The 6,000-nt window shown below is 55.8% G+C and overlaps 1 protein-coding gene across 3 annotated transcripts in view; it reads right to left on the reverse strand.

The window, feature by feature from the left end:
* The window catches only part of ZFTRAF1 (zinc finger TRAF-type containing 1), a 42,920-nt gene extending 36,920 nt beyond the window's left edge, over positions 1-6,000 (reverse strand). Inside the window, exon 1 of one of the 3 annotated variants that reach the window (XM_074943698.1) lies at positions 5,355-5,389. The gene's annotated coding sequence lies outside the window, so the exon portion shown is untranslated. Of the gene's footprint in view, positions 1-4,573; positions 4,592-5,354; positions 5,390-5,868 lie in introns of those variants that run through there. The other 2 variants (XM_074943699.1, XM_074943697.1) reach the window with 2 other exon arrangements.

A 6,000-nucleotide genomic window follows, 5' to 3' on the forward strand; every position in this document is an offset into this window, starting at 1 on the left:
AAGTGACTTCCCCAGGATAACACAGAAAGCTGGTAGTACTGCCAGGACCAGGACCCGGACCCAGTGCTTTAAGCACAAGACCTTTCTTCCTCATTCAGAATAACCTTCACCTTTAATAGAGGAGCAGTCCATAATCACAGACCATCCACCACCTTGATCCCCAAGCAGCTACCTACAGGTCTCAGAACTGAGGGTAGCTGCAGTCTGCTCTTCCTGGTAAGTTGCAATACAGCCCATATTTAGACAAGATCTGGGCATTCCATGTCAGAAAGCTCCAACTTTTCCCCATGCACCAAGTCACTGCATCATCTGAGCTCCTCGCAAGCATTCATAAATGTATGCTCAACACTGTCACACGGGGACCCCTAGTTTAGAGATGAGGAAACCAAGGCATGGAGAGCGAGGGGCTAGCCCAAGGTGTCACAGTAAATCCAGAGATATGGGTTCAATTCCCACCTCCACCAGAGACCCAGTTCATTGCCTCAACCACAAAGCCACCCTTTCCCTCAAATTCAGCCAGGTGGCTAGAGAGATGTATGACACACCTCAGGGAAGAGGGCATACAAGAGGAATAAAAAAAACATATGCTCCTTGTGGCACTATTTAGATTCCTTTGCCAGCACATACAAAGCTAGCACAAGCAAATCAAGCAACAGCAACTAAACCGCATAAGCTCCACTCAAGAGGACATGTACAAGCAAGCACCGATTTCACTCTGTGGGTCTCTACAGATACAGGAAGACCTCTCGCTATTCATGGCTGTTTTCGTTTCTCCCAAAACATTTTAAATGCTCCTAATTGAATCTGCCCAGGGAATTCCACAGCTACCAAAGCGCCACAGACTGGCTTGCACCAGCCTTTCCAAAAATCACAATCATGTTTGCTTTGCTAGCCTGTAAAAGCAGCAGTAATTTTGTGGCAATCCAAAACCTTGAGTGCCCTCATCAATAATGGGACCATTGTGCGATGCTGCCAAAGCTCCCACAGCATGGCAGCCAGCAGCAGCTTGTCCTGGTTTACCTATTCTCTGCAGGGAAGGAAGTTAAAACTCAATTATTTCGTCTTCTTTTAGGGAAAAAAATTCTAGGGCACCAGACAAACACGACTGGAAGAGGGCCCAGAGGAGGGAAAGTGGCAGTTAGTTTTAGAATCAGCATCTGACCCGTATTCCCACAACACTTTTCTCCCAATGAAGCCTAATACCTACAAAGGCTCAGAAAAGAAAGCCAATTTTTTTGCAGGCATACATACCAAGGCAAGAGCCATCGGTTTATCACCAGTCATTCGGATTCAGTTTAACTGTGTACCCATACATTTCTGCTAACAGATTTGCTCCTAAGAACACTGCTTCCTCAGAGCAAGCAGCCATTTTACATGATCCCTTGAGCCTGTAAACCTTACCATGAATGACAGAGTTGCACATGAAATAAACCTCGCAGTAACATAGCTCCCTTCCTTGAGACAGCACAGCTCTGCCATTTTAGGTGACTCTCACATTAGCAACAGTGTGCAGCCGAAATTATTAGGGTCTGATCAGCAAAGTGTAACATCACCAAGGCAATGACCTTTGCATTTAAGCTCTTGGCTAATTCAAGTCTCTCACTCCTACCATTTCAAGGCTTTCAGCTCACACTCTGCTTCACAGCTCAGCTCTGTGGCTATTAAATGCGAGTCATACGAACCTTCCAAACATCAGATTGCTTTAATTCTCCTTCCCACAGGGTTGCCAATCCTCCAGGATTGTCCTGAAGTCTCCAGGAATGAAAGATTAATCTTTAATTAAAGATTGTCATGTGATGAAATCTCCAGGAATACGTCCAAAATTGGCAACCCTATGTCTAAATTCCTCTAACCAAATCAGCCTGCGCAGCATGGAAACTGTAAGCTGAGGAATGGCTAGGCCGAAGTCCATTTTGTTTTTCCTCTTGCTTGCCTGAAGAGGCCAGAATGGTTAGCATACCCCAGGAAGATCAACTATCCCAGCTCAAAGATAGATTTGAATGAACTGACAGGGCTATCCAACTCTTTCACTTCTCAGTCATCCTCAGATCTAGAAAGTGATGGGTAGCCCTGCCTTACATGTGAAGCCTCAACAGCGCCAGAAGGTCAGTGTCCCACAAAATGGACGCTGGCTATACCGAGGCCACTTACAACTGTCTGCAGATTAGCGCACGTTCCTGCAGCACTATTACAAGGAGAAGTGTATGCTTTGCAGAGCAAAGAGAGAACTGCCTGCTTGCAGAAGAGGTGGTAAAATAAAAAGCAGATCTGAGTCTTGTCAACACCACACATGCCCACACGTATTTACGCAACAGGTCCACATAATGCCCTGGAGTTTCTGGCACCTCCACTCGTGCTGTTCGAATGAAACCCTCACTGTGATGCGAGTCTGTGTGGGACATGCAGCTGGCAGCGAGCCCGCGATCATTGCTTTCCACCAATCCCAGCCACCAGCACACTCAGGTGGAAGTAAGATGCGGTTTTGGTTTTTTATGAATATTTCTATTTCTATTCCATAGAAGTTTGCCTTCTTTCTCTGGCCTGGCCCTATTTCAGACTAAGGGACCAGTCACTGGAGCCATTCAATGGGATCAAGTTATTTCACTAAGAGATTCAAAACAGGGTGGGATCTTCCATGACTAAACAAGGTACCCCTCCCTCCATGGAATACAAGTATCCCAGAGGAAGCAAACAAACCCTGACCAGCTGACAATCCCCAGGGAGAGGCACTGTAGCCTGCTCCATTCAATAGGAGTTCAACTAGATCCCTGTTTTCTTCTGCAAAGCCCATTCCTCCCCAGAATGTTATGTATTTTGGGAGTTGGTGACCAGGAGCCGTGGAGTGGGAGGAATACACCCTGCAGGAGGGTGAAGTGAAGTTGCCTTGACTTTGGTACCAGGTGACCTAGAAAAAGCAAGGAGCACATCTCAGATGCTATCTGGGGAAAGGCCCTTTGGGAGCGACCATGGGAAGCCCCCTTAGTGATCAGCAGACTGAGGAAGAAATGACTCACTTCATCTTCTCTTTGAGAATCACTTTGCTCAGTAGCAAAGCCTAGTCCTCAAACCTCAGAGAGGCAGAGGAAGCGATAACCCAGAACAGGACTGGACAAGGGTACAGGGCTGGAGGCTGGGTTTGATAAGGGGAATCGGAGGCGGAGTGCAGGTGTGAAACAGAGGCCTTGGGCAGGCTCAAGTGCACAGTCCCCAGAGCAATAGGGGCTCCCCTCTACCCAGAAGCAGCATTGCAGTGTGATGGTCCCATTCCCTGGAGAATGGAAGCTAGCAGACCAAGGCCGTGGGCAGGGCTAGACACCATGAGGGGGGTGGAGATAAGGTCTTCTGGGTACAGGAGGGGTCAGCCCTTGACAGAGGGGTTCTGTAGAAGACCGAGGCTCGTCTAGATCCAGGCACACCATCCAGAGGATGCCAGGGGGAGGTCCTGCTTGGGAGTGGGGCCAGGAAAACAGATGCTATGGGCAGATCCATGCAGTGGCAGCAGAGACGGAGAAGAGGTCCCAGGAAGGTATATAGTGGACTCAGGTCCCAAGGGTGGGTACCTGGTTGAACAAGATCATGGGCAGGTGCAGGCAATGCTGTGCAGGGGTATGAGAATAGGGGATCAGATCTGAGGGTACTTGGTAGATGAAGCCTTAGCCAGATCCAGGTATACTGTGAAGGGAGGACAGGTAGAGGGTACCATGTAGACAGAAGCATTGAGCAGTCCCTCAGGCACACCATGCAGGGGAAGGGAGAGTCTCATCCCAGCAGGGATAAGGTCCAGGGCGCCAGTACCAGGTAGATCAAGCCTTGGGAAGGTCCATGCACACCATACAGAGAGGTTACAGAGGGTATGGGGGAGTCCAGGGATCAGTGCGGTGGAGGTTCCCAGGGGTACCTGGTAGACCCAGGCCTTGGGCAGGTCCAGGCACACCGTGCAAGGTGGTAAGCTCCCATGGGGAATCCTGAAAGGGTCCAGGGGGGGATGCGGGTAGCTGTTAGACTGAAGCCTTGGACAAGTCAGTCATGCCATGCAGGGTGGGAATGTCAGCAGGAGTGTCCTGGAGATCCTGGAACTAGTAGACCACGGGTGGGTGATCCCAGGGGAATCGGGGTGGGACGGTGGTACTGGTAAACCACAAATGGGGGATCCCAGGGGAATCAAGATGGTATTGGTAGACCAAGGCCTTAGGCAGGTCAAAGCATACCGGGTGGGAGGCCCTGGGAGACAGTACCTAGTACACCAAGGCCTTGCGCAGGTTCAGGCATACTGTGCGGGGAGGTCCTGGAGGTCCCAAGGGAGTTATGGGGGTCCCGGGGGGTGGGGATAACTGCGAGACCGAGGCCTTGGGCAGGTCCAGACACACCGTACAGGGCAGGGTGGGGTGGGGTTTGGGGAGTTCCAGGGGGGCTGTGGGGGATTGGGAGGGTCCTGGGGGGCAGTACCTGTTGGACCGAGGCCTTGGGCAGGTCCAGGCTCACCGTGCGCAAGAGAGGAGTTTGGCGGGGTCCCAGGAGGCTATGGAGGCCCCAAGGGGACTCCGGGGGTGTTGGGGGTAAGGGAGGACGGTACCTGGTAGACCGAGGCCTTGGGCAGGGCTAGACACACTGTGCGGGGCAAGGGGGTTTGGGGGGTTTAGGGGAGCTGTAGGGGACATGGGGGCCACAGAGATGTTGGGGTACAGGCGGACAGTACCTGGTAGACCGAGGCCTTGAGCAGGTCCAGGCACACCATGCGGGATGGGGGAGTTTGGGAGGTCCCGGGGGGAAGTAGGGGATGTGGGAGCCCCAGAGGGGCTCCAGGGGGTTTGGAGGTACAGGGGGGCAGTATCTGGTAGACCAAGGCCTTGGGCAAGTCCAGGCACACCGTGCGGGGCGGGGGAGTTGTGGGGGGCTCCAGGGGGCAGCAGGGATGTGGGGGGCTCCAGGAGGGATTTGGGGGTACAGGGCAGTACCCAGTAGACTGAGGCCTTGGGCAGGTCCAGGTACACCGTGTGGGGCGGGGGACTTGGGGTGGCCCCAGGGGGGCTGTAGGGGGCCCCAGGGGGGTACCTGGTAGACCAAGGCCTTGGGCAGGTCCAGGCACACCATGTGGGGCAGGGAAGTTGGGGGGGCCCCGGGGGGCTGTAGGGGGCACGGGGGGATGTGGGGGGCGGTACCTAGTAGACCGAGGCCTTGGGCAGGCCCAGGCACACCACACAGGGTGGAGCAGTTGGGGGAGCTGTAGGGATGCAGGGGGCCCCAGGAGGGATGCGAGAGCTGTACCTGGTAGACTGAGGCCTTGGGCAGGTCCAGGCACGCCGTGCGGGGCAGGGCCCCGGGGGGAGATTTGGGGGGGCCCGGGGGGGCGGTACCTGGTAGACCGAGGCCTTGGGCAGGTCCAGGCACACCGTGCGGGGCGGGGCACTTGGGGAGGGCCCGGGGGGGCTGTAGAGGAGGTGGGGGGCCCCGGGGGAGATTTGGGGGGCCCCGGGGGCCGGTACCTGGTAGACCGAGGCCTTGGGCAGGTCCAGGCACGCCGTGCGGGGCGGGGCACTTGGGGAGGGCCCGGGGGGGCTGTAGAGGATGTGGGGGGCCCGGGGGAGATTGGGGGGGCCCCGGGAGGCGGTACCTGGTAGACCGAGGCCTTGGGCAGGTCCAGGCACGCCGTGCGGGGCGGGGCACTTGGGGAGGGCCCGGGGGGGCTGTAGAGGATGTGGGGGGCCCGGGGGAGATTTGGGGAGCCCCGGGGGGCGGTACCTGGTAGACCGAGGCCTTGGGCAGGTCCAGGCACGCCGTGCGGGGCGGGGCAGTTGGGGAGGGCCCGGGGGGGCTGTAGAGGATGTGGGGGGCCCCGGGGGAGATTTGGGGGGCCCCGGGAGGCGGTACCTGGTAGACCGAGGCCTTGGGCAGGTCCAGGCACACCGTGCAGCACAGCACCGAGTACAGCCGCTCCTCCAGCTTCACGCTGCCCTCGGCCCCGCCCGCCCCCGCCACCTTCAGCCGCTTCTTGGGCGGCGC

The sequence above is a fragment of the Natator depressus genome, chromosome 2 (assembly GCF_965152275.1).
Source record: "Natator depressus isolate rNatDep1 chromosome 2, rNatDep2.hap1, whole genome shotgun sequence".
NCBI classification, from domain to species: Eukaryota; Metazoa; Chordata; order Testudines; family Cheloniidae; genus Natator; species Natator depressus.